Source organism: Silene latifolia, chromosome 8, assembly GCF_048544455.1.
Source record: "Silene latifolia isolate original U9 population chromosome 8, ASM4854445v1, whole genome shotgun sequence".
Classification (NCBI taxonomy): Eukaryota; Viridiplantae; Streptophyta; class Magnoliopsida; order Caryophyllales; family Caryophyllaceae; genus Silene; species Silene latifolia.
The window spans coordinates 97,974,296-97,998,761 of record NC_133533.1 but is presented as its reverse complement, the minus strand read 5'-3'; the positions used below and the strand labels follow the sequence as shown (position 1 = coordinate 97,998,761).

General features: G+C 39.6%; 1 long non-coding RNA gene across 1 annotated transcript; it reads left to right on the top strand.

Moving 5' to 3' along the window:
* Window positions 1-15,046: 15,046 nt before the first annotated feature.
* Window positions 15,047-19,386, top strand: LOC141595353 (uncharacterized). The gene is made up of 2 exons (XR_012522268.1): window positions 15,047-15,342; window positions 18,925-19,386. It is a non-coding gene; the product is annotated as an uncharacterized LOC141595353 (long non-coding RNA).
* Window positions 19,387-24,466: the final 5,080 nt, after the last annotated feature.

Here is a 24,466-nt window from a genome sequence, read left to right as displayed (position 1 = left end):
GCCGCCAAACCACGCACCCCGACACCGTGGCACCACCGGTTCGACCTCCCCCGAGTCCACGGTGGCGCCACCCCAACTTAGTCGTGTAAAACCCGCCTGAAACCGTAACCAAAAACCCGTTTTGCCCCCTTAATCGAAACTGCCTGCCTCTGCCACCCTAGCCACCTACAACCACCCCAACAACCACCACGTCACTCGTCACACACCCCACTACCCATATACCCCGTCGACAACCACCATAAACGCCCCTATAAGACACGAAACAACAACCAAAAACCCGACAGAAAAGAAGGAAACAGAGGAGGAGGGTTGCTCTTACCTATTTCCGCCACCAGAACAGCCACCAGGGCCACCTATGAACGTCGACAAGCTCCCCTAGCTCTTCCTTGTTGCGTGGTCACTACCCACGGTCACTCTCTCTCTCTCTCTCTATGCGGAAATGTTGAGATCTGAGCTGATGAAGAAGGGAGGCGTGAGGGAGGCGGGTTGAGTGAGGGATTTGGGTAGTGTTTAGGTTAATTAGGTTTAGGGTTTAGGGTTAACTGGGCTGGACAGTTATTGGGCCAACTCAAATGGGTTAGGTCACCTTTCGAATTTCGTATAAACCCGTCTCACATAACTGGTATCGATACAACGCGAGTTAAATAAAATAACTTAACATAATTATCGACTCAACAATTTACCCGACTTAATTAGTAATATAAAATGTATAATAACTAATATATAATAATATTCGTTTAATCGATTATATAAAATACGGGGTATTACAGTCTTCCCCCCCTTAAAATGAACTTCGTCCCGAAGTTCGCTCCCGTACTCAAACCTCAGAAGGGTATTGTATATCGTACATACGGACGTCACGCATTTCTAACACAGTTAACACACACTTTTGACACATCAATTAAACATAATAGACACGAAATGTTACATTCTGCCCTACTAAAAATAAACTTCGTCCCGGAAGTTTAACTCATCTTCACTTAACCCAACTAACTACAACTAATAACTACCTGAGAACACAAATGTATAACAACTAAATAATCATCTGAGAACACCGTCATCTTCCATCTTAATAACGTAACTCGGCACAAAGGCCCCACAACTCAATACTAGTGGCCAATCTCAATCTCAATATCAATAGTTTAACTACACTCTCCTTTTACACATCAACCAACTAACAAAAGTAGGAACAAAACATATAGAACTCATTTGCATAGGTACCCCACAACGAAACATCAACTTGATCAAAACTACAATCTACAAACAAGTGCAATATAAACATTAAGATTTTACAATCCTACCCAACTAGAAACATGGTTACGTCCTCGTAACCTCTTTTCAATTTTCGTATGCCTATGCAACAAAATCATTATCAACCACATGTGACAGGAAAGAACGCATGATAAGAGATTGTGCATCAACATTAAGGTCGAAACAAGGTTTTATTAAGGAATTAATTGATTGTCAACAAGTAACATTCATTACTAGCTCATGCGTAACTTAAAACACAACATCAAACTAAAAGAACAACAAGAAGGAATCATGGTTTACACGGTTTCACAACTAAACAAATTTGATGATCAATTATAGACTATGAACGAGCGAGAGCAAAATCCACAAAACAATTTAAGAACTTCTCACATTTGTAAACATATCACGGAAATAGATCTACCACTGCTATCTATCACAATCACAGGATCTTATTGACATGTCCGTACAACCATTTATTCACTCACTGGTTTAGGTCACGAATTAGGTCGATGAATTTAAGCAATCAACAACATACTCATAATCCATATTTTAAATTATAAAAATTGTTTGCACGATATAAATTCTGAAAAATATGTTTCCCAATAAAAGTAACTACATATGATCTATGACAACGACAACATTACTTCCATATCACACCTATGTTTCACATTTTAGCAACCATATCATTCAATTGTGTCCAAAGAACTTAGTATAATCATTTTCACCAAACAAGAGATATTGTATAAATAGTTTAAACATATACATTTGCCATCATATACTTTGTAGAACACTAGCTATGATAAAAGATTAGCAACTTGAACAACTTCTCCGATTTGCATGATTGAATAATTAGGCAACTCGTAGGCTCAATTAAATGTAACTATAATGACTATCATTTAACCCAATGCATATCATGTGAATCATCAAAGGGTTATCCTATTATAATTGTCAACATAGTTTATCATAACAATCTTTATTATACTATAATTGATAGTAACGACTCGAGAATATAGATATGCCAATTGTCGTGTTATATCAAACAGTTTCCTTTATATCACACCCATACAATTGCAAAAATCACTTTAGCATTTTATGACATTGTAATAACGAACATATTCAGTAAGGGATAACAACATTGTTTATTATCATGTTATAGTTTTAGGTCCAACTGAAATAATTTAATGTGATGAAGGTAATAAATATAACTATTGGCACACAACTCATATGAAAGACATTAGAACTCAGATGCATCCCACATGTGTGAACATTTAGACATACTCATTACTACCATCCATGTGTAAACATTTAGACATAATTATTATAATTATTCATGCGAGTATATTAGAACCATCAAATTAACTTTTAATGCCATCAACTTTACCAAGATATGTCAATAGAGTTTTATATTTATTTATATCCGACCACTACGCAAATATGATGAACACACCAGAGATATTACAACATGCCAACGTATGTAAAATATGCAAACAACTGGACTCGTATAAAATATTTCACCCTTGATTAAGAATCAATTTAAGCTATCCAATTTTACTCACGCTATCATGCCAACAATGTTATCAACTACGTTTTAATTTTATCACTTGTTAAGATACATAGCTACTGAACATGCGTGCTACTATCTTCATATAAAGCATTATAAATTCACATTACTAAGGTTCATGAATTAATCAAACAACCGCATGAAACTCAACCTAGAACACACATTTTACAAGTCATGTTTCACGTTGTAACTTTCAAAGATCACGAATAAATAACCGTTCGATTAAAACTTGATTCATATTATTTTTATAAAACACGGAGAGTTAAAAAAACACAGGGGAAAAAGAATTAGGTCTAAAGCACAAGAGTTTCATTTTTAAAGAATTTTACAACTCAGTTGGTCCAAACAAACATGTGACAGCAATTGGTCCAAAACTTGGGTCAGTTTGCAAAACCTACCGTTTAATATAGAGACATCAAGAATTTTTTTTTTTTTTTTTTTTGTAGCTTATCAATTTGAAAACATATGCGAATTTATGATCGATGGAGTTGGAATTATGCGAAAATTATTAATACAATTTAAATGAGGATTACAAAAATCGTTGGTCAAAACATCACTGCACAGAAACTTCCTAACCACAACTCACTAAAATATTTATTACTCTTAATCCGTATATCATATAAGCATGAAACCAACGCCAAATGAACACTAACTCCCAAGGTTATCTCTCATAAAATTTTCATCCATAGGCAATAAACAGAGGGGAAAATGGCAGTAAGGTCAATTAAAGAGTAAAATCAAACAAAACGAGTTTCAGACTAAGTCGTTCATTTTCTATGTTCCAAACTCTTACAACCATACTATCGATACTAACCCATCCTAACTTAAATCTCACACTGTACTTACGTAAACATCTACCCCATAGAATCCCTTCGCATCTCGATCTACTCCTTACATCTAAATCACGAGTGCTATGACTAAAAACATGCAATTCAACAGTGTTTCTAATTACTATCACAATACTATACTAGCATGGCTTCGGGATCACATAACCGCATATTACTAGGCATAATAGTACTATCAACACATCATTCAACATCCAACTAGGTAACTATCATCGACTCGCAATTATTTTCATACTCACGGCTACCACAACACTTCATTGATTATTAACCTGAACTCGAAATTTTATTTCTCATCTCCCTAACATCACATGATCACGCCATCGTTCATACAAAATACTTACCGTAGCGTTGTCCTGCAGAATGGTTAGAATATATGGGTCTCAAGGTATAATCAACTCTTTTATGCAATAATCAATGTACCAATCAGTTAACACTTAGGCAACGATATAGGAATTTCATGCTCTACCTCATGCAACTTTGCTACCCTTTCTCTCATATACACTCAGGGTTTCCGGGTCAAACTGAGAGGGCCGCTGGTTCGGTGTGAGGGGGCCCCTAACTCATACCTTACCTTAGTGTGCTCCTAACAGTTCTATCCCGGGGTTTATTTTAATTAGACCCATCCTAGGTTCATAGGGCTCATTGGTTTAGGCCTGAGGATCGTTCGCTCTGATACCACTTTGTAACACCCCCATTTATTTAAGGGCCTGAACTAGGACTCCTCAGATAAATGACGGTGTTACCATCTCGGAAACCCGAGGCAGTAGATAACAAAGGAAAGAAACACAGTACTTTATAAAAATGTTTATAGTGAGATTACAACTGGAATTAAAACAAAGCCTCCAAAAATATAACCAAAAGATAAAGTCTGATAAAACTACTAATAAGACTAAGGTGGGCTAGGCACTAAGTCAGTCATCCAGGCTCTCTTCCCGGCCAGCTCCCATCAGTCTCTGAAATACCTGTCAATCTACTCCCCAATAATTGGATCATCACAGGCGTACACGAATACACAGGGTCAGCCGCGAAGCTGAGTAGGGAAAACAATGAAACAATAAAATATGATATGCATGCTCCTCCGTCTCCTCCACCTCCATCTCAACTCACATCTCATAACCCGGAACGCCCAGCCATACCGATCCCCGGTAGACTATATATCGACCGTAGCCGATCCGCGACTCGCATGGTGAGGACACCAGGGCAAGTCTGCAGAACCCGCCCTTTGGGCCTTATCACAACATCATCATCACCACACCACATCACCACCACATCCTCCATCTCCAATGCATATGAATGCTCAAAAGAAATTAATGCAAAACAATATATATAAATCATCGAACCGATAAAATCATCTTAGGTTACCCGATGTTGTGATATCATACTCAATACAATCAATTGATCAAACACCTTCCCGTATATGAATCATAACGTAAATCAACAACCATGAATCAAGTCAACACAATTCAACAACAACGATAATAGGTCGAGTGTATTTCCCTACCTCAAAGTGCCAGCAAATCCAATTAAGTAGTCAAGCAGTCAGTAAAATAAAGCAACGAATCGATTATCGATCCTTCACGAATCCGTCACCTAAAACAATTATAATATTTATAATTACTAACTACTAAATATAGAAATCTCCCAAAATAGAAGCTTTCCGAAATACAATCCCGATCCCAAACTTATGCCCAATCGATAACTAAAATAACCCGATTAGTATTTGCCCCAACTTCCCAAAATAGAAGTTACTAAAAATAGAACTTCCTAAAATGGGCTTTCCCGATATAGTAGCTTTTCCATTTAGCCATCCCGACTCAAAACCCGATTAGAATTATTTAACCGACTCGGGAATTTAAATTAAATAACTAATATGATAAATAAAATATTAAACGGATTAAACGATTTAAGAAAACCCGAATCAAACATAAAACAGTTCAACAACCCGACTTAAACCCGTCTTTAATTAATTAAATAACTCGGAATTAAATTAATTAGTTAAGCATACGACCCATTAACGAATATAACGATTAACTATGAAAACCCGTTTCAAAAACAATTCGAATAACCCGTCATCAACCATCGTCCCTTCACACGCGCTCACACTCCTCACGCGCCACCTACACCACCACGACAACCGCGACCGCTGCCCACTTCGTCCCCACCACCAATCACCGACCCCAAGGTGGTCGACTCCCGCCGGCGAGTCAAACCACGACCGTCATTTGGCCTGGTTCACCGCCAAGCCTCACCAAACGCCCCATTTCCACGACTCACCACCACCGCAACCAATAACTACCCCCTGCCAAACAACCACCATACTACTCGCCGCCAAACCACGCACCCCGACACCGTGGCACCACCGGTTCGACCTCCCCTGAGTCCACGGTGGCGCCACCCCAACTTAGTCGTGTAAAACCCGCTCAAAACCGTAACCAAAACCCGTTTTGCCCCCTTAATCGAAATCGCGCCGCCTCGCCACCTAGCCACCTACAACCACCCCAACAACCACCACGTCACTCGCCACACACCCCACTACCCATATACCCCGTCGACAACCACCATAAACGCCCCTATAAGACACGAAACAACAACCAAAAAACCCGACAGAAAAGAAGAAAACAGAGGAGGAGGGTTGCTCTTACCTATTTCCGCCACCAGAACAGCCACCAGGGCCACCTATGAACGTCGACAAGCTCCCCTAGCTCTTCCTTGTTGCGTGGTCACTACCCACGGTCACTCTCTCTCTCTCTCTCTCTATGCGGAAATGTTGAGATCTGAGCTGATGAAGAAGGGAGGCGTGAGGGAGGCGGGTTGAGTGAGGGATTTGGGTAGTGTTTAGGTTAATTAGGTTTAGGGTTTAGGGTTAACTGGGCTGGACAGTTATTGGGCCAACTCAAATGGGTTAGGTCACCTTTCGAATTTCGTATAAACCCGTCTCACATAACTGGTATCGATACAACGCGAGTTAAATAAAATAACTTAACATAATTATCGACTCAACAATTTACCCGACTTAATTAGTAATATAAAATGTATAATAACTAATATATAATAATATTCGTTTAATCGATTATATAAAATACGGGGTATTACAGTCTTCCCCCCTTAAAATGAACTTCGTCCCGAAGTTCGCTCCCGTACTCAAACCTCAGAAGGGTATTGTATATCGTACATACGGACGTCACGCATTTCTAACACAGTTAACACACACTTTTGACACATCAATTAAACATAATAGACACGAAATGTTACATTCTGCCCTACTAAAAATAAACTTCGTCCCGAAGTTTAACTCATCTTCACTTAACCCAACTAACTACAACTAATAACTACCTGAGAACACAAATGTATAACAACTAAATAATCATCTGAGAACACCGTCATCTTCCATCTTAATAACGTAACTCGGCACAAAGGCCCCACAACTCAATACTAGTGGCCAATCTCAATCTCAATATCAATAGTTTAACTACACTCTCCTTTTACACATCAACCAACTAACAAAAGTAGGAACAAAACATATAGAACTCATTTGCATAGGTACCCCACAACGAAACATCAACTTGATCAAAACTACAATCTACAAACAAGTGCAATATAAACATTAAGATTTTACAATCCTACCCAACTAGAAACATGGTTACGTCCTCGTAACCTCTTTTCAATTTTCGTATGCCTATGCAACAAAATCATTATCAACCACATGTGACAGGAAAGAACGCATGATAAGAGATTGTGCATCAACATTAAGGTCGAAACAAGGTTTTATTAAGGAATTAACTGATTGTCAACAAGTAACATTCATTACTAGCTCATGCGTAACTTAAAACACAACATCAAACTAAAAGAACAACAAGAAGGAATCATGGTTTACACGGTTTCACAACTAAACAAATTTGATGATCAATTATAGACTATGAACGAGCGAGAGCAAAATCCACAAAACAATTTAAGAACTTCTCACATTTGTAAACATATCACGGAAATAGATCTACCACTGCTATCTATCACAATCACAGGATCTTATTGACATGTCCGTACAACCATTTATTCACTCACTGGTTTAGGTCACGAATTAGGTCGATGAATTTAAGCAATCAACAACATACTCATAATCCATATTTTAAATTATAAAAATTGTTTGCACGATATAAATTCTGAAAAATATGTTTCCCAATAAAAGTAACTACATATGATCTATGACAACGACAACATTACTTCCATATCACACCTATGTTTCACATTTTAGCAACCATATCATTCAATTGTGTCCAAAGAACTTAGTATAATCATTTTCACCAAACAAGAGATATTGTATAAATAGTTTAAACATATACATTTGCCATCATATACTTTGTAGAACACTAGCTATGATAAAAGATTAGCAACTTGAACAACTTCTCCGATTTGCATGATTGAATAATTAGGCAACTCGTAGGCTCAATTAAATGTAACTATAATGACTATCATTTAACCCAATGCATATCATGTGAATCATCAAAGGGTTATCCTATTATAATTGTCAACATAGTTTATCATAACAATCTTTATTATACTATAATTGATAGTAACGACTCGAGAATATAGATATGCCAATTGTCGTGTTATATCAAACAGTTTCCTTTATATCACACCCATACAATTGCAAAAATCACTTTAGCATTTTATGACATTGTAATAACGAACATATTCAGTAAGGGATAACAACATTGTTTATTATCATGTTATAGTTTTAGGTCCAACCGAAATAATTTAATGTGATGAAGGTAATAAATATAACTATTGGCACACAACTCATATGAAAGACATTAGAACTCAGATGCATCCCACATGTGTGAACATTTAGACATACTCATTACTACCATCCATGTGTAAACATTTAGACATAATTATTATAATTATTCATGCGAGTATATTAGAACCATCAAATTAACTTTTAATGCCATCAACTTTACCAAGATATGTCAATAGAGTTTTATATTTATTTATATCCGACCACTACGCAAATATGATGAACACACCAGAGATATTACAACATGCCAACGTATGTAAAATATGCAAACAACTGGACTCGTATAAAATATTTCACCCTTGATTAAGAATCAATTTAAGCTATCCAATTTTACTCACGCTATCATGCCAACAATGTTATCAACTACGTTTTAATTTTATCACTTGTTAAGATACATAACTACTGAACATGCGTGCTACTATCTTCATATAAAGCATTATAAATTCACATTACTAAGGTTCATGAATTAATCAAACAACCGTATGAAACTCAACCTAGAACACATATTTTACAAGTCATGTTTCACGTTGTAACTTTCAAAGATCACGAATAAATAACCGTTCGATTAAAACTTGATTCATATTATTTTTATAAAACACGGAGAGTTAAAAAAAACACATGGGAAAAAGAATTAGGTCTAAAGCACAAGAGTTTCATTTTTAAAGAATTTTACAACTCAGTTGGTCCAAACAAACATGTGACAGCAATTGGTCCAAAACTTGGGTCAGTTTGCAAAACCTACCGTTTAATATAGAGACATCAAGAAATTTTTTTTTTTTTTTTTTTTTTGTAGCTTATCAATTTGAAAACATATGCGAATTTATGATCGATGGAGTTGGAATTATGCGAAAATTATTAATACAATTTAAATGAGGATTACAAAAATCGTTGGTCAAAACATCACTGCACAGAAACTTCCTAACCACAACTCACTAAAATATTTATTACTCTTAATCCGTATATCATATAAGCATGAAACCAACGCCAAATGAACACTAACTCCCAAGGTTATCTCTCATAAAATTTTCATCCATAGGCAATAAACAGAGGGGAAAATGGCAAGAAGGTCAATTAAAGAGTAAAATCAAACAAAACGAGTTTCAAAGACTAAGTCGTTCATTTTCTATGTTCCAAACTCTTACAACCATACTATCGATACTAACCCATCCTAACTTAAATCTCACACTGTACTTACGTAAACATCTACCCCATAGAATCCCTTCGCATCTCGATCTACTCCTTACATCTAAATCACGAGTGCTATGACTAAAAACATGCAATTCAACAGTGTTTCTAATTACTATCACAATACTATACTAGCATGGCTTCGGGATCACATAACCGCATATTACTAGGCATAATAGTACTATCAACACATCATTCAACATCCAACTAGGTAACTATCATCGACTCGCAATTATTTTCATACTCACGGCTACCACAACACTTCATTGATTATTAACCTGAACTCGAAATTTTATTTCTCATCTCCCTAACATCACATGATCACGCCATCGTTCATACAAAATACTTACCGTAGCGTTGTCCTGCAGAATGGTTAGAATATATGGGTCTCAAGGTATAATCAACTCTTTTATGCAATAATCAATGTACCAATCAGTTAACACTTAGGCAACGATATAGGAATTTCATGCTCTACCTCATGCAACTTTGCTACCCTTTCTCTCATATACACTCAGGGTTTCCGGGTCAAACTGAGAGGGCCGCTGGTTCGGTGTGAGGGGGCCCCTAACTCATACCTTACCTTAGTGTGCTCCTAACGAGTTCTATCCGGGGTTTATTTTAATTAGACCCATCCTAGGTTCATAGGGCTCATTGGTTTAGGCTCGAGGATCGTTCGCTCGATACCACTTTGTAACACCCCATTTATTTAAGGGCCTGAACTAGGACTCCTCAGATAAATGACGGTGTTACCATCTCGGAAACCCGAGGCAGTAGATAACAAAGGAAAGAAACACAGTACTTTATAAAAATGTTTATAGTGAGATTACAACTGGAATTAAAACAAAGCCTCCAAAAATATAACCAAAAGATAAAGTCTGATAAAACTACTAATAAGACTAAGGTGGGCTAGGCACTAAGTCAGTCATCCAGGCTCTCTTCCCGGCCAGCTCCCATCATCTCCCGAAATACTGTCAATCTACTCCCCAATAATTGGATCATCACAGGCGTACACGAATACACAGGGTCAGCCGCGAAGCTGAGTAGGGAAAACAATGAAACAATAAAATATGATATGCATGCTCCTCCGTCTCCTCCACCTCCATCTCAACTCACATCTCATAACCGGGAATGACCATACCGATCCCCGGTAGACTATATATCGACCGTAGCCGATCCGCCACTCGCTTGTTGAGGACACCAGGGCAAGTCTGCAGAACCCGCACCCGGGCCTTATCACAACATCATCATCACCACACCACATCACCACCACATCCTCCATCTCCAATGCATATGAATGCTCAAAAGAAATTAATGCAAAACAATATATATAAATCACTGAACTGATAAAATCATGCCGGTTACCCGATGTTGTGATATCATACTCAATACAATCAATTCAGTCAAACACCTTCCCGTATATGAATCATAACGTAAATCAACAACCATGAATCAAGTCAACACAATTCAACAACAACGATAATAGGTCGAGTGTATTTCCCTACCTCAAAGTGCCAGCAAATCCAATTAAGTAGTCCAAGCAGTCCAGAAAATAAAGCAACGAATCTGATTATCGATCCTTCACGAATCCGTCACCTAAAACAATTATAATATTTATAATTACTAACTACTAAATATAGAAATCTCCCAAAATAGAAGCTTTCCCGAAATACAATCCCGATCCCAAACTTATGCCCAACTGATAACTAAAATAACCCGATTAGTATTTGCCCCAACTTCCCAAAATAGAAGTTACTAAAAATAGAACTTCCTAAAATGGGCTTTCCCGATATAGTAGCTTTTCCATTTAGCCATCCCGACTCAAAACCCGATTAGAATTATTTAACCGACTCGGGAATTTAAATTAAATAACTAATATGATAAATAAAATATTAAACGGATTAAACGATTTAAGAAAACCCGAATCAAACATAAAACAGTTCAACAACCCGACTTAAACCCGTCTTTAATTAATTAAATAACTCGGAATTAAATTAATTAGTTAAGCATACGACCCATTAACGAATATAACGATTAACTATGAAAACCCGTTTCAAAAACAATTCGAATAACCCGTCATCAACCATCGTCCCTTCACACGCGCTCACACTCCTCACGCGCCACCTACACCACCACGACAACCGCCTGACCTGCTGCCCACTTCGTCCCCACCACCAATCACCGACCCCAAGGTGGTCGACTCCCGCCGGCGAGTCAAACCACGACCGTCATTTGGCCTGGTTCACCGCCAAGCCTCACCAAACGCCCCATTTCCACGACTCACCACCACCGCAACCAATAACTACCCCCTGCCAAACAACCACCATACTACTCGCCGCCAAACCACGCACCCCGACACCGTGGCACCACCGGTTCGACCTCCCCCGAGTCCACGGTGGCGCCACCCCAACTTAGTCGTGTAAAACCCGCCTGAAACCGTAACCAAAAACCCGTTTTGCCCCCTTAATCGAAACTGCCTGCCTCTGCCACCCTAGCCACCTAAAACCACCCCAACAACCACCACGTCACTCGCCACACACCCCACTACCCATATACCCCGTCGACAACCACCATAAACGCCCCTATAAGACACGAAACAACAACCAAAAACCCGACAGAAAAGAAGGAAACAGAGGAGGAGGGTTGCTCTTACCTATTTCCGCCACCAGAACAGCCACCAGGGCCACCTATGAATGTCGACAAGCTCCCCTAGCTCTTCCTTGCTGCGTGGTCACTACCCACGGTCACTCTCTCTCTCTCTCTATGCGGAAATGTTGAGATCTGAGCTGATGAAGAAGGGAGGCGTGAGGGAGGCAGGTTGAGTGAGGGATTTGGGTAGTGTTTAGGTTAATTAGGTTTAGGGTTTAGGGTTAACTGGGCTGGACAGTTATTGGGCCAACTCAAATGGGTTAGCTCACCTTTCGAATTTCGTATAAACCCGTCTCACATAACTTGTATCGATACAACGCGAGTTAAATAAAATAACTTAACATAATTATCGACTCAACAATTTACCCGACTTAATTAGTAATATAAAATGTATAATAACTAATATATAATAATATTCGTTTAATCGATTATATAAAATACGGGGTATTATAGTCTTCCCCCCTTAAAATGAACTTCGTCCCGAAGTTCGCTCCCGTACTCAAACCTCAGAAGGGTATTGTATATCGTACATACGAACGTCACGCATTTCTAACACAGTTAACACACACTTTTGACACATCAATTAAACATAACAGACACGAAATGTTACAAGAACGGTCTTTCCGCCTGCTAGCCACTTGGCCACTTGGCCACTACGTGACAAAAGGTGAAAGTCTATAAATACTCCTCAACCCTCATTGAGGAGAGGATCCACAATTTAACCTAAGAATCACTATTCATATGGTAATATCTTCTTTATCTCTCTACAATATATACTTCGCCAAGTAACAACAACTTATCTCTTTAAGTTCACTGAATAGGGCGTCGGAGTGAGTACGCTCGGCCAAAGCCGAGCCCTCAGTTTGTTCATCGTTTCAGGAGACCGAAAGGAGGATTCAAGCAAAGACGTCATTCTACAAGCACGGGTGGCAACAAATAACTGCTCTAGAATTACACCCGGAACAGACATAAACCTTAATTGGGTTGTATCATGTATGATTCACATTTTGTTATTCATTTATTCATGTATGTAATTTTTTTTTTTTGAAGTGAACCCCGAAAGGGGATCAATGCATTAACATAGAATCACGCTCCGCGATACAAACGATATCCAAAGGACTCGTATCAGTCCAACCCCGACGTCCCTCTTGCCATGGCACAAAGTGAACCATCTTATGCACTACCTTATTGTGTTTTCCTACGCGTAAACTTAAAATACACGCTATTAAAAGAAATACAAACTAAATAAATATCATCGTAAACCAGATGAAAATCGCTTCGTCCCTTGGCACGCCTGTGCAAGTCTTCTACCACCACTTCGCAGTCGCTCTCGACGTCCACATCAGTTTGCCCATTCATCCTTGCATCTTGGAGTCCCTTTAATATTCCCACCGCTTCCGACATAGCTACACTCATATCGCCTCTTTGTTGCGTCACAGCACACCACAAAACTCTCCCATATTCATCTCGTCCTACACTTCCCCATCCAACTCCTATACCTTCCAAAACTGCCGCGTCAACGTTCACCTTGACCCTTCCCTGACTCGGTTTAGTCCATCCCGTTTCCTCTCCACCACGCCCCTGCACTTCCCCCGCAGTCCCCATCTCTAAACTCACACCCACCTGCATCTCCCACATAAGCTCTCTGACCCGTCTCACCACCCTGGCAGCACCCCCACTTTCTCCCTCAAATACGAGTTTGTTTCGATCTTCCCAAATTGCCCAACAGCTCGTCATGAATTCCGCACATTCTCTCACTCCCATCCCCTTCATCATTTCTTCAATCCAATCTTTCGCTTTCCCAAACCCGACTCCCTCGATTCTCTCCACTCCCAATTCGTCCCAAATATCCCCCCACCCTACCACAATCTCGCATCGCATGAAGACACGTCTCCACACAATAGCGACATCGTGGACAAGTCTCATCTGTCAATTCCATTCGGGCTGCAATATTACCTCTCGTGGGAATGACATCCATACATAGCTGCCAAAAGTAAACTTTTATTCGCGGCAGGACTGGAATGCTCCATATCTTCTTCCACACCCATCGGGCTTGGCTGGCTCGGACTGTCCAGCGGTATAAATAAATAAGTTATTTATATACTCCCTTTGTTCCGGTCATTTGTTGTCCTTTTCCATATTGGGGTGTCTTAGTGAGTTGTTGTCTTTTCTATTTTAAAAATGAACTTGATGAACAATTTGATCATTCACACTCAATTTGTTCCACTTGTCATTTAGTAATTGGCTTATCAATCTTTCTTTGGTCTTTGTGGCAAAACAAAAGGACAACAATTGACCGGGACGGAGGGAGTAAAATGTTGCTTAATTGAAGTTCCGATTCAATGTCTCGGGAAACTGCGACGGTGACATTCCCGATTACCTTGGCTGGGTAATAGAGGGTGTTACAAATATATTATAAATGATAAATATATGAGTTAGACAAGTCTAATATAGTTTTATGTCATAGAAGATAAAATTAAATAAATGATAAATAGAAGTAGCCTCGACGTGGCGAGACACCAAAACTACTAGGTAATAATCCAAATCGTCTTTTTTCTCTCTTCATCATTGACCCGAATTGCTTGACCTGAAAACGACCCGACCAACATAATCGAGACCCGAAATGATCAACTCCGAGTCTCCAATCCTAACTAACCCGAATATGTGATACAACCGAACTGAGCCGACCCCAACTGGCATGACCCGGACCCAACTCAACTAACCTGTTGGCCAGGTCTAGACTCGTGTCAGCCCACTCAAGCAACTTAACACCAACTAGAGAAAGCCGAAGATTGGAGTCTAAAATGGAGGAGGGTAGCTGGAGCAAGCAAGAACAAGAAGGAATTGTTGAAATTAGAGTTACAAATGGGGTCAACCACCGCCAATGGTGGTGGTACGGAGCAAGCGCCGCCCAATTAGGGTTAGGTATTAGATCTGTACGCAAAGGCTGCCGCGGCGATTCCAATTTTATGCCTTTGAAGGCTTTCGGCGTCGCCTCGCTTTTCGTCGGTGCCATCGCTACCACTTTCTTTGGCACCCTCAGCGCCTCCGGTATCCACAAGGTTTTTCACCTTTTTCTCAATTTTTTTTTTTTTTTTTTTTTTTTTTTTTTTTTTTTTTTTTTAGGTTGCATGATTATTTTCGGAAATGGGTTTATTGGGTTTGAGTATTTATAACTGTGATTGTGATTTGATAATTTGTCATGACTCGCAAGGAAATGAGAATTCCATTTCCTTTAATTTTGTGTTATGATGGACTAAAGTATAATGACTCGCTAAATCGACTGACCCTGTTACCTTGCTATTTCCGGGAGCCATTGGGACATTGGGCGGACGCTCTTGTTTGTGTTTTGGTCAGCTGTTTAAGTCGGCCTGAGCGTGATAATGTAGCAATTATAGGGGTTTTACGACATTAGGCTGATGTTACGTGATGTTCTTCAGTCCTTATTTGACTGTTGTGTATGATTTTACATAGTAGGTCGACTGCGTAGCAGTGTAGATGCCACTTTGATGGCTTTAATGAGAAACCGTGTCAATGAAGATTGACATAAGAAAGGCGACATTGAATTTGGAACTCTCTTGTATGTTAAAAGCTTTTGCTTTTCCTTTGGAGGAATGGAGTGGATTTTTTTTTGTACGCTATTGATCTGTTATGTTTGTTTTAATTCATAAAAGTTGATCTTGCTAACTACTTTGTGCTAATTAGATTAGATGTTATTTCACTGTATTGTAAATCATTTAGTAGAGGTTAAGAGGGGAAATAGAATTGGGAGGATTGACAAACGATTACGTAACGTGATGCGATTGTTATACTTTTGGATATCACTTGCAATAATGCTTATAAATTGTCAAGAAATACAGGTCTATTTAGTTACTTGATAGCCAATACAATTTGAGCTTTGGTTACATTGTGATTGCTGTACTAGCAGCCGAACTTGCTTGTACTGATACATCATTTTTTGCGTGACCAGTTGCCCCGAGTCCTTTGTTGAATAAGCATTCTAAAACCATAAAATTACTTATATTGCTATGCTGATATTTTGATATTGGTACCTCCAATTGAAGTTAAAGGGCATTCAATACTACATTAGAATAATGATTTGCAGTTCTAGCTTAGTCGCCTGGTAATTCAAGACATTTATTAGTGAACTAGGAAGTTGTGAATCGCCTCAGATAGTGCATGCCCATTAACATAGTGTTTAACAGTTTGTACGATAATATAGTGCACGGGATGATGATATTACTTGCACATCTTTTAGTATAATTTGAGAAACTTCTTTTCCTATGTTCAGAACTATTTCAAAGTTTTGAAAAAGAAAAAAGGACAATGCTGGCTGTGTTGTGTGACTTCTGTCGGAAAGGGCTAGTAGCAGCATTATAGTCGCGGACAATGGGATATGAGGGATGGATATTGATATTGGCTTATTAGGTCCTAAAGGGAGAAACGATATCGGTTATCTTGGGACATGTTTGAGCTGGTGTTCTACACTAGAGTCAACAATTATTCTAATTTTGCATAGGTTTGGTTCATCAAGGGTTTCTTTGAGGGGATATTAATCAAGCACATGAATTTCTAAGATTATCATGTTATACTTAGTAACCCGACTAGGAAAACTAGTAGGACAATATTTGCAGGATGAAAATATGTCGAAAGCTATAACCTTTGGCAAGATCCAAGCGACAAACATTCTGTCTGCAACCTGCAAGCATTGCTGAAGGAATCTTTTTTTTTTTTTTTTTTTTTTTTTTTTTTTTTTTGGCAGCAGTAAAGAAAGGTACACCTACATAAAGTTCAGGCAAACTACGCCCTTATTACACTTGTAAGTACACAACACTACAATACGAAAATTGAAACCTAGCCAAAGACCATGTCTGGTAGCCAAAGCAAGTTGGTGGAGTACGAAATAATGGGCGCAAGACACCTTATCGACGTTGTGCCAGCAGCTAACATTTCCTGGAAGCCTCCGATACCTGTGAGTTGCGGAGTGACGAGGGCGTGGTGCACTTACGCCACAAGAGCGTAGAAAGGGATGGTGGATGACAGACAACAGGCTGCATCCAATGGAGTATGAACTCCTACACCAAGACAAACGGACTCTACAGTCACACGAACGACGGACCAACAAACCCAGCTTGTACACAAACCACCTCAAAGGATTCTCCTCGACCAATCTTCTGTCCATAAATGCGTTAAAGCACCGTCTTCCGACGGATCCAACCCAAACCAGACACCAATCGATAGCCAACCACCCAAGGATAATGAGACAGGACACCCAAAATATCCTTGAAAATACGGCTAAATTTATTCGAAGACACAAAAAACAGAAAAAATCCATTTAACAGTAGTGGAAACTAGGGCAGAGCAAAAAATCCGATTATCCAAACTGATCCGATATCCGATCCGAATCTGATCCGAATGTTTGGATATCTGATCCGAAAGTTAAGTTTGGTTTGGATATCTGATCCGAAATCTTTGGTTTTGGTTTGGATATGGATATTAGAATTAAAACATTTGGATATCCGATCCGATCCGTAACTATAGTTTTCTAGTATAATTTCGAGAAAATAAAATTTTATTTGATACAAATACTTAATTAATGTTTAAAATATTAGAGAAATATCTAGGTGATACTTAAATTTTATGTCGAGAACATTGGAATAAGAATACTAAAGAAAATCATCATGTAAGACTATGAATATAATCGGGTTTCAAACTTAATTTTAAAGTAAATCTAAAGTATGGATATCTGATGGATATCCGCATCCGATCCGATTGTTTTGGATACCCGAACATTGGATATCCGAAACATTTGGTTTGGATATTGGATATCTAACTTCAGGATTTTTAATATGGATATCCGATCCGAACTAGAACTTTGGATCAAATACCCGATCCGTACTCTGCCCTAGTGGAAACCACCACATCCCTCCCAACAAAAAACACAACCAAAACCCAAACTCCACCTACCAAGCATCTCCCACGAAAAGAACACCAAACCCAAGACCTCACACCACCCGACTAAGATGGACACCAACGCAACACACAAACGACGACATAGAAGAAAAAACAAACATTTCGGTCAACAGCCACAAACCAGCAAAGGACACCCATTTCACCACACAAAGCCTCCCAGGACCACCGCCATACATGCAACCAACACCAACACCAACACCGACACACAGGACAGGGGACCCATTGGTGGGGGAAATGGGAGGATCACCAAACGGTCCAAACTGACCCGAAGAGCTAAGCTCTTCAATATAGCCTGTTTTCATATAAGCGTTTAACGTCCATAAATGAATAAATGAATGTGGGTGGGTTTGTATGTGCTTTAAGTATATAAGCTTAACCTTTGCTTACGATGAGGGCACTACGAATGATCCTGAATGTTTTCCAGGCTTGTTGAATGTTTTTGTCTCACCATTCATTGACTTAGGTGACATTTCTTGTCATTTGTTGCGGTTGGATTGACTAGACTAATATTTAAGGGTTTCGTGTACGTTTCTAATATTACTGTGTTTTTGTACTAGACCGCAAGGTCAAAAACATTAAATACCAAGTATCTCAAAACTCCATGTCTCGTATTGATTTAAGGTTGTGAGATTTTTTAACATCTAATTAATACGTCACTTTTACTTGTCTAGGTGGAAGATATGAAAGAACTGGGTTCTAATATACGGACAGCAATAGGTGCACCTGCTCCTAGAAAACGATCCGAGTGATTTCATCTTTCAGTTAATTGTCTTTAATATGTATTCCGGAATGACAATGACCAAATTTAAGCTTGCCCCATTTACCGAACATCTTCTGAAGCTTCGGTACGACGGTACCAAGCACTCGAGCAGGATGTCAAGCTTATCAAAAATAGAGTTAGAGAGCTGCCTTTGAACGTATGTACTGAAATAATGCTAGGTTGAGCAAGTGAAGAGAATCGGGTATACTATATACAGTAAGGATTCCTCTCAAATGAGTGATAAGGAGTACTTGTTATCTTTACTTCGTGTCATTTTTGATTTCTTCGCTTGCCTGGCATTTCTTGCCTTATTGTTTAACCTACTCTTTTAATCGTTATTGCAAATTAATTTATATGAGGAGATTAATCACTCCACTGGTATGTTTATTGCAATTTAACCTTAATTTAATGAAAACTCAATGCCACTTTCTAAACTTGGATTCAAAGTCGAGGGCTAGATCATCGATTAAAAAAAGTGGTAAAGAGTGATGAGAAATAGTTCAAGGGGACGTTGCTACTTTGCCGGGGAAATGGTTAGGTACGCCAATGTAGAAAAATAATACCGTCTCCCCCGCAACGACGTCAAAATTTGACAGACTATTGTGCGCCATTAAAAAATAATCTTACGGTCTCTCACTAATGCAGTTGAGAAAAGGAGGAATCGAATTCACAGGGAGACAAATCGTATCTTAAATGTCAATCATTAAAGTTTGCCAAGTTATAATTCAAGTTGTTGGTTTTGTTAATTAAACTAAAACAATGAGTAAATAGTAGGAATGTAACTCATAGTAAGACTATATGGAGAAAGAGTTAGAGTCATCGGTTCATCACAGATATCATAGAATAGGATACAGGCCATAGGCTCATAAATTGGTCTAAAGGGCAGTAATAAGGCCTTCTCGGATAGCTAATCACCGCTAGAATGCATCTAACGGGATCTTGCTATGTATTAGAGTATTTTATCGATTGAAACAACACTATTTCGTTTCCAATTCATGGACTATACAACCAGTTGTATATGTTGTACGGTGTAGAATCTGAGCTTTGTCATAAAGTATCCGAACTTTATGTTAAAGAATATGAGTTTTATTAGAAAGTATTGAGCTCTCCATTTACACATTAAAAACATGAACTTTGAATTAGTGTAACACCCCCCACATACCAATGTGCCTTACCAGGACCACCCTAGCATGAGAGACTGTTACCATCTCGGTTTCCCGACGCTAGTATATTAAAAGTAACCATTCCAAAACACTTATTAAAGTATATAAAGTTAACGAGTACATTGTCTCAAAACCAACTCAAAAGAAATGTATAAAAATCTCAATACAACTGAAATCAAAACAGCTAGACTCGTAACAGCGGAAGCTAGACTCGAAGTGATGACATCCCATCTCGTCCCCGTAGCTAAAGACAACCATCACCTGTCACAATCTGCTCACCATCCCCGAATGGATCACCACAGGTTTACAAAACAACAACGGGGTCAGTTCACTGCATAATTAAAGTAAGCCAAAATACAACAAAGATAAAACAACTGTTCCACAATCAATCTCCAACTCACAATCTCATCTCATAACTGTGTACTCCCACCAGATTACTGTCGCGACAAGTAATCCTCACCGCCAGTGGGGGACCGCAGCCTTACCCACCTAAGCCCCGCTCGACACAACGAGCAACAACCCATGTTCCTTAATGTGCACATCCCCTCTTGTGGCGGGTTCCACAAGGGGCGAATCAAGGGCGTGAAGCCACTCCCGCAAGTAACTCCACTTAGCCGAGGACGCACCTCACAATCACAATCAATCCATCCCAGCTCCGTTATTCCAAAGTACAATCAACAACAATATTACCATATCAATTAAATCACAACATCACAATCATCAATCTTAAATTAATTACGCAATCAACTGAGTAGGGAAACCCTACCTTAGCACAAATCTGATACGAGTCAACAAGGAAGCTAGAACTGCTATTCTACGAATTCTCCACCTAACAACAATCATACAATCCAATCACAATCATGCAAAACAACCCCTTTTCCCAAATTCCAATACTAGGGTAAACTGTAACACCCCCATACTCCAAGTGCCTTACCAGGACCACCCAGGTATAAGGATGTTACCATCTCGGTTACCCGAGGCAATGATAATCAAATAAACAATAATGAAACAACATTTAAATAGTAATACTTTAGTGAAAGGTTACAATCCAAAAACCAAACCAAAATACGTTTACATGTTCTCAAACCAACTGTCTACTGATCTAACTGATATGTATATGAAAACTACTAAGCTACAGCGGAAGACTTCTATCATCAGATCGTGGCACATCCCAGCTATCCCAGTACTCAACTCATACCTGCTCAATATCTGCTCACCATCCCCGAATGGATCACCGCAGGTTTTAAAAACAATAACCGGGGTCAGTACTATTTACATAAATTATATAACCAACAGAACATTAACCAATAAAGCTCATACAAACATACACAATCATTCACTCCACTCCATCTCCGTCACCGACTGTCCACTGGACCAGCCCTGCCAGTGGGGGACCGCAACCGTACCCACCAAATCCCCGCTCATCATACCGAGCGATAACCCTGTCCCATTAATGTGCACATCCCCTTCCGTGGCGGGTTCCACGAAGGGCGAAACTAGGGCGTGAAGCCACTCCTGCAAGTGACTCCACTCAGCCGAGAACGCATCTCGAGAACCACAGACAAACAATCACAATATCAACAACCGTCTGAATCTATCAACAATGTATAATCACAACCGTCTGAATCAATCAAGCACACTAACTACAGCACAATCACCACACATTATGTAAGTAATACTGAGTAGAGAAACCCTACCTGGAAAGAACAACAATCAGACGATCTCACAGCTGATATCAAAAAGCTTCCTCTACGAATCCTCCTCCTAACATACAAACATATAATCACTACCATGCATATAACACAACAAAACCCCCAATTCCCAATATTAGGGTTTAACTAACTTTAATGAAATACTATAAAAATGGTATCTAGGTCTTACCCTCGACGCAAGGATCACAACGGTGTAAAGAAAGATGAAATCCGACCTTCCAAGCTCCGGGATTTGCCAACAATGCGATTAAAGCTAATAACATAGTTTGCTTTCTCTTCTCACAGTGATTAGGTTTTGAAAAGTGATTTAGGAACAATGACGGAAGTATTATATACTCTAATCGCATTATTAACAAAACCCGAGAAAACAACCCCCGTAAACCGGCTACTCGATCGAGTAGCTAAGGTACTCGATCGAGTACCCCCTTACTCGATCGAGTATCATAGTTACTCAATCGAGTACCCAACAGGTCAGAAACTATTTTTAAACGCAACTCACCCTTACTCGACAGAGTAAGGCCTACTCGATAGAGTACCCAGAGACTTATAAATACGGAGTATTACAGTCTTCCCTCCTTAAAAAGAACTTCGTCCCCGAAGTTCAAACCACAACAAAACAAAGACACACACTACAACACTCCCGACTCAACAATCAAAACAAACTCAACATAAAAACATGTTACTAACACAAACTCAACCCGACTCAACGAAAACAACCATACCGACACAACATAAAAAGGGTATAAAACTCTTAAAAACTCTTTGCGATCATCTCCTACCCCTCTAAAAGAAACAAGGTTACGTCCTCGTAACCATACATACCTGATCAAAAAGGAAAGGGTAGCGCTCTCTCATGATATCCTCTGCCTCCCATGTAGCTTCCTCAGATTCGTGGTTAGACCAAAGGATCTTAAGCAAAACTGTCTCACCACTCCTAGTCTTCCTAACCTTCCGGTCAGGAATCTGCTTAGGTACCTCAAGATATGATAAAGACTCATCTAGCTCTAAGCTCTTTGCCTCTAACACATGTGACGGGTCACTCACATACTTCCGCAGCTGCGATACATGAAACACATTATGCACTCTCTCTAACGCAGCTGGTAAAGCCAGACGATAAGCAACCTCCCCAACTCGCTCTAAGATCTCATAAGGCCCGATGAACTTCTGACTCAGCTTGCCTTTCTTCCCAAATCTCATAACCCCACGCATAGGAGACACTTTCAGGAGAACCTTATCCCCAACCTGAAACTCTATATCCCGGCGATGTAGATCTGCATAACTCTTTTGCCTATCCCGAGTTTGCTCTCATCCGTTCCCCGATCATCTTAACATTTCAACCATCTCATGTACCATCTCTGGTCCTAGAACCATCGCCTCAGCGCTTGTCGTCCCAACAAATCGGACTCCGCATCTCCTCCCATATAAAGCCTCAAACGGTGCCATGCCAATACTAGTGTGATAGCTGTTGTTGTAAGAAAACTCTATCAAATCCAACCTCTGTTCCCAGCTACCACCAAAGTCCATCACACAAGCTCGTAACATATCCTAAAGAGTTTTGATTGTTCTCTCAGTCTGACCGTCTGTTTCAGGATGAAATGCTGTACTCATCTTCAAAGTTGTTCCCAAAGATTCCTGCAACTCTTTCCAAAACCGTGATATAAATCTCGCATCTCTCTGTCGGACACTATGTCCTTAGGGACTCCATGTAACTTTAGCACATTCTTTCGATAAGCCATAGCCAATTGTGCTTTAGTCCATGTATCTTTCATTGGAACAAAGTGAGCTGACTTGGTAAGTCGATCCACTATCACCCATATCATGTTGTTACCCTGTTGACTCTTTGGCAAACCCACGATGAAATCCATAGAAATGGATTCCCACTTCCACTCAGGTACCTCTAAAGACTGAATCTTACCTTGTGGTCGTCGATGTTCCCCTTTAACTCTCTGGCATGTCAAACAACGGGCCACAAACTCAGCTGTTTCTTTCTTCATCCCAGGCCACCAAAACGTGTTCTTCAAATCCTTATATAGCTTGTCACCACCTGGATGTACTGAATACGGTGTACAATGTGCCTCTGTCATGATTGTCTTTTTCAGCTCCACATCATTAGGGACACACCACCTACCATCGAACCTCAAACTACCATCTGTATGAATAGAGAATCGAGACACTGCCCATTTCTCTACTCCAGCTCTCCACTCAACCATCTTAGGATCTAAAGCCTGTTTACCTCGAATATCATCATAAAGATCAGTGCATCTTGTCAAGTCTCCCACAAAGATCCCCTCTCTCGCATCATATGTATCCCAAACTTCCCCACCTCATCTCTCAACCTCATCAAAGATAGAGCTGTACATAGGGAATGTACACTCTTCCTACTCAAATCATCTGCAACAACATTGGCTTTCCCTTCATGGTAGATAATATCCATGTCATAATCGCCAATCAGCTCCATCCACCTCCTCTGTCTCATGTTCAACTCCTTTTGAGTGAAGATGTACTTGAGACTCTTGTGATCCGAAAATACCTTAAAGGTCGCCCCATAAAGGTAATGTCTCCAAATCTTGAGAGCAAA